The following is a 12,487-nucleotide window of genomic DNA, read 5'->3' as shown; positions in this document are numbered from 1 at the left end:
CTTCTCAATGTCGGTGTTGAGGCCTGGCCACCAGACATAACACCGGGCCAACATTTTCATTTTGGTCACACCTGGATGCCCATTGTGCAAGTCTCTTAGTATCAGCTCCTGTCCTTTTTCCGGGACAATCACACGCGTCCCCCACAAGAGGATGCCGTCTTCCACGCTGAATTCTGACAGCTTGGAGGAAAATGCCCGCAACTCGCCTGGGAGCTGTCTATGCTGCCCACCATACAGGACTATGTGCCGAACCTTTGACAGGACTGGCTCCGTCTGGGTCCACTCACGGATCTGTGATGCCGTGACAGGCAAGGTGTCCATAAAATTTAGGGTTGCAACCACCTCACCGGTCGTGGGGGTCGACATGGGGTCGGTCGATAAATGCAATCGGCTCAGTGCGTCGGCATTTGCTATCTGCTATCTGCGTACCTGGTTTGTGCTCCAGAGAATACTCGTATGCAGCGAGCAACAAAGCCCAGCGCTGGATCCGTGCGGAAGCAATGGGCGGTATTGGCTTATTGGCAATTTGGCAATCAAGTCAATCCTTTTTTGCTCAATCTCGCGTTTACCATGTGTGATAATTGTGCCCAAATATATCACCTTGTTTTCCAAAATCTGGGCCTTTTTGGGGTTTACTTTACATCCAATTGAATGAAGAAGTTCCAGGAGTTCGGACAGAAGCTCGATGTGCTCTGCCTTGCTGTCTGTCTGCAGTAATAGGTCATCCACATACTGGACCAGACATTCGGGGCGAGAACATTTTGACAAACCATTTGCCAACTGTCGGTGGAAAATGGAGGGGAGTTGTGAAATCCTTGTGGAAGGCATGTCCACGTGTACTGCTGATTTTTAAAAGTGAAGGCAAATTTGTATTTACACGCTTTTGCCAATGGAATGGACCAGAATCTATTACTGACGTCCAAAACCGTAAAGTATTGTGAGTTGAGTCCCTGTTTGAACATGGTCTCGGGACTTATGGCTACCATGGGGGCTGCTGCGGGGTTGACCTTGTTGAGTTCCCGGTAATCGATGGTCAGTCGCCATGATCCATCGGGCTTTCTCACTGGCCACATCGGGGCATTATTAGTGGAGGCGACTGATCTGAGTACGCCCTGCTCTAATAAAAGTCGATAACTTTTGCGATTTCTCCCTCTGCCTCTTGGGGAAATCCGTATTGCTTTTGGGGTCTAGGGTCAGGTCCTGTGATTTGAACGGAACCAGTCATCCGGCCACAGTCGTGTTTGTGGGTAGCGAATGCTGACCTATGCTTCTGCAGAACTGCCCTAACCTGCTTGTCTGTGCTAATTGTGGTCGTGTCAAACCAGAATTCGCCGACTACGCTAATCTTGTTGGCATATTCTCCAATGGTGAGCGTTGCGGGGGCTCTTGCAGATTTTGCCATTCTCTAAACACATTGGTTGACTGGATCAAAGGATAGGTTGTGGGAATTCATAAAATCTATGCCTAAAATGTATTCTGCTGTGTGGGGTAGATCGACTAAAACTATGGGGTGCTTGGTGGTGATGTTGCCGATTTGAATGGGTACAGGGGCTGTGATGTGTCCCTGCTGTGAGTGGCCTGTGAAGCCGCTGAGGGTGATGGTGGCTGTAGTGGGCCACATGTCCTTTTGAAACATGGTGGAGGAATTGATTGTGGTGCGGGACCCTGCTGTGTCCCAGAGAAACTCGATGGACTGTCGCCGTATCTTTGCTGCAACTACTGGTCGGCTGGACCTATCCCAAAGGGTGTCGCAGACCCAACTGGGGGAGCCCGTACACCGTCAGTCCATTCCGTTCAGGTCCGTCTGGTCTGAACAGGTGACTACACTATGTATTATGGGCTCTGTCCTATTCTTATTCAGAGTGCCTGCCTGCTGGGCTCTCTGTGGTTTTCGTGGGGCATTGCATTCTCTTGCCAAGTGTCCTAACTGTCCACAGTTGTAACACTCCTGTGGCTTTTGTAGGGGGTTGTTCCTGCCTTCATTTACCCATGCGGGGTTCTGGTGTGCTTTAACTGTGTGTATATCTGCTTCTGCCTGCTGTTCCTCGGCATTTTTATTTGTGTGTTTGTTTTGAACAGATTGCTCCCAGGTGCGGGACAATCTCTTCAAAATACATTTTTAATTGTGGGCCTCATCTGAGGGGTCATAATTTGTGCAAGTTTTTCGTCCTGCCTCTGTGGCATGGGAGATAAGGGTGCCGGTCCATTTGGCCATGTTGTCTTGGGACAAATGTGCACGGTCTAAGGTTCCAAAAACGGCTGTGAAATGAATCCACAGGCATCCAGCAAAAGCTGTGGGGTGTTCTGTCTTTTTCTGCCTGCACTTATTCAGGCCTTCTACTGGGTCACCTCTGTTATAGCCGATCGCGTCTAGGATCGCCGTGTGTATCTCTGCAAGGGTGCTTCCTCCTACATTCTGTGGGTCGGGAAGGTTGCTACAACTGAAGGGTCTAAACTCAAAACTGTGAGCTTCACGTGCTCACGCTCATCCAGGCCGTACATGGTCGCCTGCTGCTTCACTCTAGCAAAGAAGTGGTGGGGGTCTGAGGTGGGGAGGAACGGTGTGATCTTTTCACACGCATCCCGTAATTGGGTCACGGTTAAGGGGGCGGTGTAAAGGAATTCTGCGTCTCCTTCCGATGTGACTGTGCGGTGGGTGGTTACTGGATTCATGGGTGCCTGATCTATCTGCTCTGTGGGGGGTTGGGATGCTTTTCTCTTTTGGAGCTTTCCTTGCACACATGTTCCCTGAACGTACCTATGCGCGGTTTCATTTAATTCTTGCCAATCAGGGCCATCTTCCTGTAGAAGCCAGGTATTTCGAATATGGCAAGCCGTCCATCTTCAATGTGCAACATCAGCTTTTTAATTGTTTCATGTCTACATGTTATGGAATGTGATATTCTGCTATTCTTTAACCAGCAATAGACTGGTTCCAAACTAGCCTGGCTAATGTAACAATGGAGACTTCATATCGAGAAAATATATATAATTCAATGCTCTTACAAACTGCATTGGACTCCTGCCACCTCGTTGCCATGGAACTCAGTCCTTGTCCTTGACAATTAGCACAAGCAGTGACAAATTGTCTTGCAACTGTGCTGTTATAATCTATGATGGAATTTTATGCTGTTTCATGTATCATGTTGAAGACCTGAATTTATGTGTGCTAAAATTGTCATTTTTAAAATGAGTATTTAAAACTAGGGCTTAATATTTATGCTTAAACAGCTATCTTTTACCTATACTAGTTGTATTCGAAATACCTGGCTTCTACACTGCCTCATCTAATTGGGATCCAAAGGTGCTCTGAAACCCATTTTGCACTGAAAGCAAAGACTGCAGTTCCATAATCTGCTTCCTGCATTTCGCATGATCTAATGAGCTTTGTCTGTGCTCCGTGGTGGTAGCATGGAGTGCTCTTAACGCTGCTTTTAAATCGCTGCACTGCCTTTGCAATGCCTCTACCTGTTTCTCTGTCTCTTCTCTTACCAGGACTGCACGTTGCGTGTCCTGATAGGCCTTCTCATACTGGGTTTGGAAGCTGCTCAGATGTGCTAGACAAGACTGGTGTGCCCACTTGGCATCATCCACCTCACCGTCCTTTGCTGCCAACTTCCTTCTTAATTCTATATTCTCTCTCTCAATCTCGCTAACATCGACCTTGCTTATTCGATGTCTCTCTTCTATCTCTTCGCGGAGAGTCCGAACGACCGCCTCTGTGCCTCGCAATTGTGCCAAACAGGACACGATTGCCATCAGCTTGCGAGCTTTCCTTCAGCTTTTCTTGTGGATCTGTGACAGGTTCTCCCATCAAGTATGTCCTATACACCCGGGTCCTGTTTCCTCATTATCACAGAATTCACTCCAAAGGGGCCATCCTTTCCCTTTGAGATATTTCCTGATCTCTTCTTCCCAAACGGGGCACTGTCCTACTCTGCTGCTGGTCGCTGCAACCTCGAATTCCTGGGGGTTCATAAGGCGTTCCATTGCCATTTTCTCTATCTGAGTGCGCTTTTAAAATTTGGAACGAGGGGTGCTGAGATGGTGCTGTAATCACGGGTACGGCGTTCTCTAATTTCCGGAATATAAACTTCCGACAGATTTTCGCAACAAAAATCTATCAGTTTACCTTATAGCCCTGTTAGTTACGCAAGCATTAACACACTTCCGAATTATGAGGATTGATCAGAACTGCTTGAACACTTGTGGTTTTTCTGTTCCCAGTTGGATTCTCAATTCAAATTTTGGGTTCTCCCAGAGTGGTTAGGCCACTTCTAAATCGGGTCCCGTCAGAATGTCGCCAGTAATAGTTGGAAGCTAAAGAGCAGGACAAGCAGAGTAATGATCTCAGGATTGCTACCGGTGCCACATTCAAGTGAGGCAAGGAACAGAGAGCGAGTGCAGCTGAACACGTGGCTACAGGGCTGGTGCAGGAGGGAAGGCTTCAGATATGTGGATCATTGGGATATCTTCTGGGGAAGGTGGGTCCTGTACATGAAGGTCGGATTGCACCTAAACTGGAGGGGCACCAATATCCTGGGTGAGAGGTTTGCTAGAGCTCTTCGGGAGGGTTTAAATTAGTTTGGCAGGGGGATGGGAACCAAAGCTATGGATCAGAGGATAGGGTAGCTGTTGAACAGGCAGAAGTAGTATGCAACAAGTCTGTGAGGAAGGATAGACAGTTGATAGGGCAAAGTTGCACTCAGTGGAATGGGTTAAAGTGTGTCTGTTTCAATGCAAGGAGTGTCGGGAATACGGGAGATGAACTTAGAGCATGGATCAGTACTTGAAACTACGATGTTGTGGCCATTACGGAGACATGGATTTCACAGGGGCAGGAATGGTTGTTAGATGTTCCGGGGTTTAGATGTTTTCAGAAGAATAGGGAGACAGGTAAAAGAGGAGGGTGAGTGGCACTGTTAATTAGGGAGTGCACCACAGCTGTGGAAAAAGAGATAGTTGAGGAGGGTTTGTCTACTGAGTCAGTATGGGTGGAAGTCAGAAACAAGAAAGGAGCAGTCACTTTATTACGAGTTTTCTATAGACCCCCCAATAGCAGCAGAGAGATAGAGGAACGGATTGGGCGGCAGATCTTCGAAAAGTGCAGAAGTAACAGAGTTGTTGTCATGGGTGACTTCAACGTCCCTAATATTGACTGGAACCTCGTTAGTGCAAATGGTTTGGATGGAGCAGATGTTGTCAGGTGTGTAGTTAGGCCGACTAGGGAGGAGGCCATATTGGACTTGGTGCTCGGCAACGAGCCAGGCCAGGTGTCAGATGTCTCGGTGGGAGATCATTTCGGTGACAGTGACAGGGATAGTGGACAGAACTTGTCACGAGAGTCTGAGGAGATAGGGGAGGCCCTAAATGAATATTTTGCTTCAGTATTCACTAGAGAGAGGGGTCTTGTTGCTCATGAGAACAGTGTGAACCAGGTTAATAGACTCAAACAGGTTGATATTAATAAGGAGGATGTGCTGGAAATTTTGAGAAGCAGCAGGATAGATAAGTCCCCTGGGCCTGACGGGATATACCCAAGGTTACTATGGGAAGCGAGGGAGGAGATTGCTGCACCGTTGGCAATGATCTTTGCGTCCTCACTCTCCACTGGTGTAGTACCGGATGATTGAAGGGAGGCGAATGTTGTTCCCCTGTTCAAGAAAGGGAATAGGGATATCCCTGGGAATTACAGACCCATCAGTCTTACGGCTGTGGTGAGCAAAATATTGGAAAGGATTCTGAGAGATAGGATTTATGATTATTTAGAAAAACATAGTTTGATTAAAGATAGTCAGCATGGCTTTGTGCAGGGCAGGTCATGCCTCACAAGCCTCATTGAATTCTTTGAGGATGTGACGAGACACATTGATGAAGGTCGGGCAGTGGATGTGGTGTATGTGGATTCCAGTAAGGCATTTGATAAGGTTCCCCATGGTAGGCTCATTCAGAAAGTCAGGGGCATGGGATACAGGGAAATTTGGCTGTCTGGATACAGAATTAGCTGGCTGAAAGAAAACGTCGAGTGGTAGTGGATGGAAAGTATTCCGCCTGGAGGTCGGTGACCAGTGGTGTCCCGCAAGGATCTGTTCTGGGTCCTCTGCTCTTTTGTGGTTTTTATAAATGACTTGGATGAGGAAGTGGAAGGGTGGGTTAGTAAGTTTGCCGATGACATGGAAGGTTGGGGGAGTTGTAGAGAGTGTTGAGGGTTGTTGCAGGTTACACCAGGACATTGACAGGATGCAGAGCTGGGCTGAGAAGTGGCAGTTGGAGTTCAACCTTGATAAATGTGAAGTGATTCATTTTGGAAGGGCGATTTTGAATGCTGAATACAGGGTTAAAGGCTGGATTCTTGGATGTGTGGAGGAACGGAGGGATGTTGGGGTCCACATACATAGATCCCTTAAAGTTGCCACCCAGGTTGATAGGGTTATTAAGAAGGCGTATGGTGTATTGGCTTTCATTAACTGGGGGATTGAGTTTAAGAGCCGCAAGGTTTTGCTGCAGCTTTATGAAACTCTAGTTAGACCACACTTGGAATATTGTGTCCAGTTCTGGTCGCCTCATTATAGGAAGGATGTGGATGTTTTGGAGAGGGTACAGAGGAGATTTACCAGGATGCTGCCTGGACTGGAAGGCATGTCTTACGAAGAAAGGTTGAGGGAGCTAGGGCGAAGAAGGCAGAGAGGTGACTTGCTAAGAAGTGTACAAGGTGATGAGAGGCATGGATAGAGTGGATAGCCAGAGACTTTTCCCCAGGGTGGAAATGGCCGTCACGGGGGACATCATTTTAAGGTGATTGGAGAATGTATAGGGGAGATGTCAGAGGTAGGTTCTTTACACACAGTGTGATGGGTGCGTGGAATGCACTGCCAGCAGAGATGGTGGAGTCAGAATCATTAGGGACATTTAAGCGACTCTTAGACAAGCACGTGGACAGCAGTAATTTGAAGGGGTGTAGGTTAGGTTGATCTTAGATTAGGATAAATGGGCGACACAACATCGTGGGCTGAAGGGCCTGTACTGTTCTATGTTCTATGTCACTGGACACTGCCTTCCTGTCATTAAAGCAGCCGTCTGTCATCACTCTGTTTCTTAGTGTTCAGCCAGCTTTGATCCATCTTATCAAGTTACCCTGTATCACGTGCATTTGTCTTCTTTAAAGTCTGCCATGTGGGTCCTTGTCATAGGCTTTGCTGAAATCCATGTAAACCACAGCAACTGCAGTACCCTCATCTACACACTCGCCACGCGCTCAAAAATGCAATCATATTTGTTAGGCATGACCTCACTCCGACAGCCATGCTGACTATTCCTGATCAAACTTTGCCTCTCCAAGTGGAGAGAGATTCTCTCCTTCAGAATCTTCTCCATTAGTTTCCCCACCACTGATGTGAGACTCACTGGTCTGTCGTTCCCTGACTTAACCTGGCCTTTCGTAAGTAGTGGGACCACATTCACAGTTCTCCAGTGCTCTGGCACCTCTCCCGTGGCCAGAGAAGAATAAAAAATTTAGATCAGGGCCCTGCAATCTCCTCCCTTGCCTCCCACATGTAGAATGTGCAAACTCCACATGGACAGTGACCCAGAGCTGGGATTGAACCTGGGACCTCGACGCTGTGAATTCCCATGATATTCCCTGACAAAGCCATGCTGATATCCCTGGTTAACTCTACCTCTCCAAGTGAAGATTAATTCTGTCCCTCAGAATTTTTTCCAATAATTTTCCGACCACTGATGTGAGACGTATTGGTCTGAAATTACCTTCTTTATCTACTCCCCTTCTTGAATAATGGTACAACACCAGCTGTCCTGTAGTCTTCTGGCACCTCTCCTGTGGCCAGAGAAGATTCAAAAATTAGCATCCGAACACCTGCGATATCCTCCCTTGCCTAACGCAGCAGCCTAGAATACATCTTGTCTGGGCGTGGGGATTTATCCAATTTTAAGCCTGTTTATACTTGATCCCTCCCAATGCTAATTTATTCAATCATATCACAGTCCCCCTCCTAATTTATATACCTAAATCGTCCTTCTCCACATTGAACACAGATATAAAAAACTTGTTTAAAAGGGAGGAGATTAAAATTGGGCAGCACGGTAGCATTGTGGATAGCACAATTGCTTCACAGCTCCAGGGTCCCAGGTTCGATTCCCGGCTTGGGTGACTGTCTGTGCGGAGTCTGCACATCCTCCCCGTGTGTGCGTGGGTTTCCTCCGGGTGCTCCGGTTTCCTCCCACAGTCCAAAGATGTGCAGGTTAGGTGGATTGGCCATGATAAATTGCCCTTAGTGTCCAAAATTGCCCTGGGGTTACTGGGTTATGGGGATCGGGTGGAGGTGTTGACCTTGGGCGGGGTGCTCTTTCCAAGAGCCGGTGCAGTCTCGATGGGCCGAATGGCCTCCTTCTGCACTGTAAATTCTATGTATGTTCATCTCACCAACGACTCCGGCTCTACTTAGAGGTTGACACATTGGGCCCTAATGGGCGCTACTCTTTCCCCGGTTACCCTCTTGCCCTTAATATACTTACAAAACATCTTGGGATTTTCCTTTATTTTGCCTGCCAGTGTTTTTTCACACCTTCGCTCTCCTAATTTGTTTTTTTAAGTGCCACCCTGCACTTTCTATACTCTAGGGATTCCACTGTTTTGAGCCTCCTGTATCTGCCATAAACCTCCCTCATCTTTCCTTATCCAATGCTGTATATCCCTTGACATCCAGGGTTCTCTGGGCTTGTTGGTCCCATACTTGACCATTATGGGAACAGGTTGGCTTTGTACTCTCCTTTTTGAATGACTCCCGCTGTTCTGATGTGGATTTTCCGCCAACTAGTTTCTCCCAGTCTGCTTTGGCCAGATCCTGTCGATTATCAGACTAAACTTGGTCATCCCCCAATTCAAAACTTTTATTTGAGTCCATCTTTTACCTTTCCCATAACTACCTTAATTCTTACCAAGTTATGGTCACTAACACCAAAATGCTCGCCCACTGACACTTATGTCAGCTGCCTTGCTTCATTCCCTAAAATTAGGTCAAGTACCACCCCCGCTCCTGTAGGATTTTCTACGTGCTGGCTCAAAACGCTCTCCTGGATGCACTTCAAGAATTCTGCACCCTCTAAGCCTTTCACACTTTGATTATCCCAATTAATATTGGGGACGTTGAAATCCCAAACAATGATATACCATTATTTTTACACTTTTCTGAAATTTGCCTACCTACCTGCCCTTCCATCTCTCCCTGACTGTTTGGGTAAAAGGGATTGGGAGCATGCAGGCAGGGAAGGCCCCGGGACCGGACGGGTTCCCGGTGGAATTTTATAGGAAATACATGGACCTACTAGCCCCGCTTTTGACGAGAACCTTCAATGAGGCCAGGGAAAGGGGGATGTTGCCCCCGACGATGTCGGAGGCGACGATATCGTTGCTCTTGAAGAAGGAAAAAGACCCGCTGCAGTGCGGGTCTTACAGGCCTATTTCCCTTCTGAATGTGGATGCCAAGCTCTTGGCCAAGGTGATGGCGGCAAGGATAGAGGATTGTGTCCCGGGGGTGGTCCACTAGGACCAAACTGGGTTCGTTAAGGGGAGACAGCTGAACACGAACATACGGAGGCTGCTAGGTGTGATGATGATGCCCCCGCCGGAGGGGGAGGCGGAGATTGTGGTGGCGATGGACGCTGAGAAAGCATTTGACAGAGTGAAGTGGGACTACCTGTGGGAAGTGTTGAGGAGATTTGGGTTTGGAGAGGGGTTTATTGGATGGCTTCAGCTGCTATATAGGGCCCCGGTGGCAAGTGTGATCACGAACAGGCAGAGGTCTGACTAATTCCGTCTTTATAGAGGGACAAGACAGGGGTGTCCCTTGTCCCCATTACTGTTTACGTTGGCAATTGAGCCACTGGCCATAGCACTGAGGGGCTCTAGGAAGTGGAGGGGAGTACGCAGGGGAGGAGAAGAACACCGGGTGTCATTGTACGCAGATGATTTGTTGTTGTATGTTGCGGACCCAGTGGAGAGGATGCCCGAGATAATGCAGACACTCGGAGTTTGGGGAATTTTCGGGGTATAAATCGAACATGGGGAAGAGTGAGTTGTTTGTGGTGCACCCTGGGGAGCAGAGCAGGGGAATAGATGATTTGCCGCTGAGGAGGGTAACAAGAGATTTTTGGTACCTAGGGATCCAGATAGCCAGGAACTGGGGAACCCTACATAGGCTCAATTTATCACGATTGGTGGAGCAGATGAAGGAGGATTTTAAGAGATGGGACATGGTGCCCCTGTCACTGGCGGGTAGGGTGCAGGCGGTCAAAATGGTGGTCCTCCCGAGATTTCTTTTTGTGTTCCAGTGCCTCCAGTGATGGTCACAAAGGCTTTTTTCAAAAAAGTGGAGAAGAGTGTTATGAGCTTTGTGTGGGCTGGGAAGACCCCGAGAGTGAGGAGGGGGTTTCTGCAGCGGAGCAGGGATAGGGGGGGACTGGCACTGCCGAGCTTAAGCGAGTATTATTGGGCCGCCAATATTTCAATGGTGTGTAAGTGGATGGGGGAAGGGGAGGGAGCGGCGTGGAAGAGACTGGAGATGGCGTCCTGTAAAGGAACCAGCCTACAAGCATTGGCGACGGCGCCTTTGCCGTTCTCCCCGAAAAGATACACCACAAGTCCAGTGGTGGTGGCAACACTGAAAATTTGGGGGCAGTGGAGACGGCATAAGGGAATGACGGGTGCCTCGGTGCGGTCCCCGATAAGGAATAACCACAGGTTTGTCCCGGGGAGAATAGATGGGGGATTTAGAACCTGGCAGAGAGCAGGGATTGTGCAACTGAGGGATCTGTTCCTAGACGGGACGTTTGCGAGTCTGGGAGCACTGACGGAAAAATACGGGTTGCCACCGGGGAATGCATTTCGGTATATGCAATTGAGGGCTTTTGCGAGGTAACAGGTGAGGGAATTTCCGCAGCTCCCGACGCAGGAGATTCAGGATAGAGTGATCTCGGGGACATGGGTGGGGGATGGTAGGGTGTCAGATATATACAGGGAAATGAGAGATGAGGGGGAGATCATGGTGGATGAGCTGAAGGAAAAATGGGAAGAGGAGCTGGGGGAAGAGATCGAGGAGGGGCTGTGGGCAGATGCCCTAAGCAGGGTAAACTCTTCGTCCTCGTGTGCCAGGCTCAGCCTGATACAATTCAAGGTTGTGCATAGGGCACACATGACCTTGTTATGGGGGATTTTAATCTACATGTTGACTGGTTTAACCAGGTCGGTCAAGGCAGCCTTGAGGAGGAGTTTATAGAATGTATCCGCAATAGTTTCCTCGAACAGTATGTAATGGAACCTACGAGGGAACAAGCGGTCCTAGATCTGGTCCTGTGTAATGAGACAGGATTGATTCAGGATCTCATAGTTAGGGATCCTCTCGGAAGGAACGATCACAATATGGTGGAATTTAAAATACAGATGGAGGGTGAGAAGGTAAAATCAAGCACTTGTGTTTTGTGCTTAAACAAAGGAGATTACAATGGGATGAGAGAAGAACTAGCTAAGGTAGACTGGGAGCAAAGACTTTATGGTGAAACAGTTGAGGAACAGTGGAGAACCTTCCAAGTGATTTTTCACAGTGCCCAGCAAAGGTTTATACCAACAAAAAGGAAGGACGGTAAAAAGAGGGAAAATCGACCGTGGATATCTAAGGAAATAAGGGAGAGTATCAAATTGAAGGAAAAAACATACAAAGTAGCAAAGATCAGTGGGAGACTGGAGGACTGGGAAATCTTTAGGGGGCAACAGAAAGCTACTAAAAAAGCTATAAAGAAGAGTAAGATAGATTATGAGAGTAAACTTGCTCAGAATATAAAAACAGATAGTAAAAGTTTCTACAAATACATAATACAAAAAAGAGTGGCTAAGGTAAATATTGGTCCTTTAGAGGATGAGAAGGGAGATTTAATAATGGGAGATGAGGAAATGGCTGAGGAACTGAACAGGTTTTTTGGGTCGGTCTTCACAGTGGAAGACACAAATAACATGCCAGTGACTGATGGAAATGAGGCTATGACAGGTGAGGACCTTGAGAGGATTGATATCACCAAGGAGGTAGTGATGGGCAAGCTAATGGGGCTAAAGGTAGACAAGTCTCCTGGCCCTGATGGAATGCATCCCAGAGTGCTAAAAGAGATGGCTAGGGAAATTGCAAATGCACTAGTGATAATTTACCAAAATTCACTAGACTCTGGGGTGGTCCCGGCGGATTGGAAATTAGCAAACGTGACACCACTGTTTAAAAAAGGAGGTAGGCAGAAAGTGGGTAATTATAGGCCAGTGAGCTTAACTTCGGTAGTAGGGAATATGCTGGAATCTATCATCAAGGAAGAAATAGCGAGGCATCTGGATGGAAATTGTCCCATTGGACAGACGCAGCATGGGTTCATAAAGGGCAGGTCGTGCCTAACTAATTTAGTGGAATTTTTTGAGGACATTAACAGTGCGGTA

Source organism: Scyliorhinus torazame, chromosome 19 (assembly GCF_047496885.1).
Source record: "Scyliorhinus torazame isolate Kashiwa2021f chromosome 19, sScyTor2.1, whole genome shotgun sequence".
Taxonomy (NCBI): domain Eukaryota; kingdom Metazoa; phylum Chordata; class Chondrichthyes; order Carcharhiniformes; family Scyliorhinidae; genus Scyliorhinus; species Scyliorhinus torazame.
The sequence above is the reverse complement of the archived record's forward strand: the minus strand, read 5'-3'. Positions refer to the sequence as shown.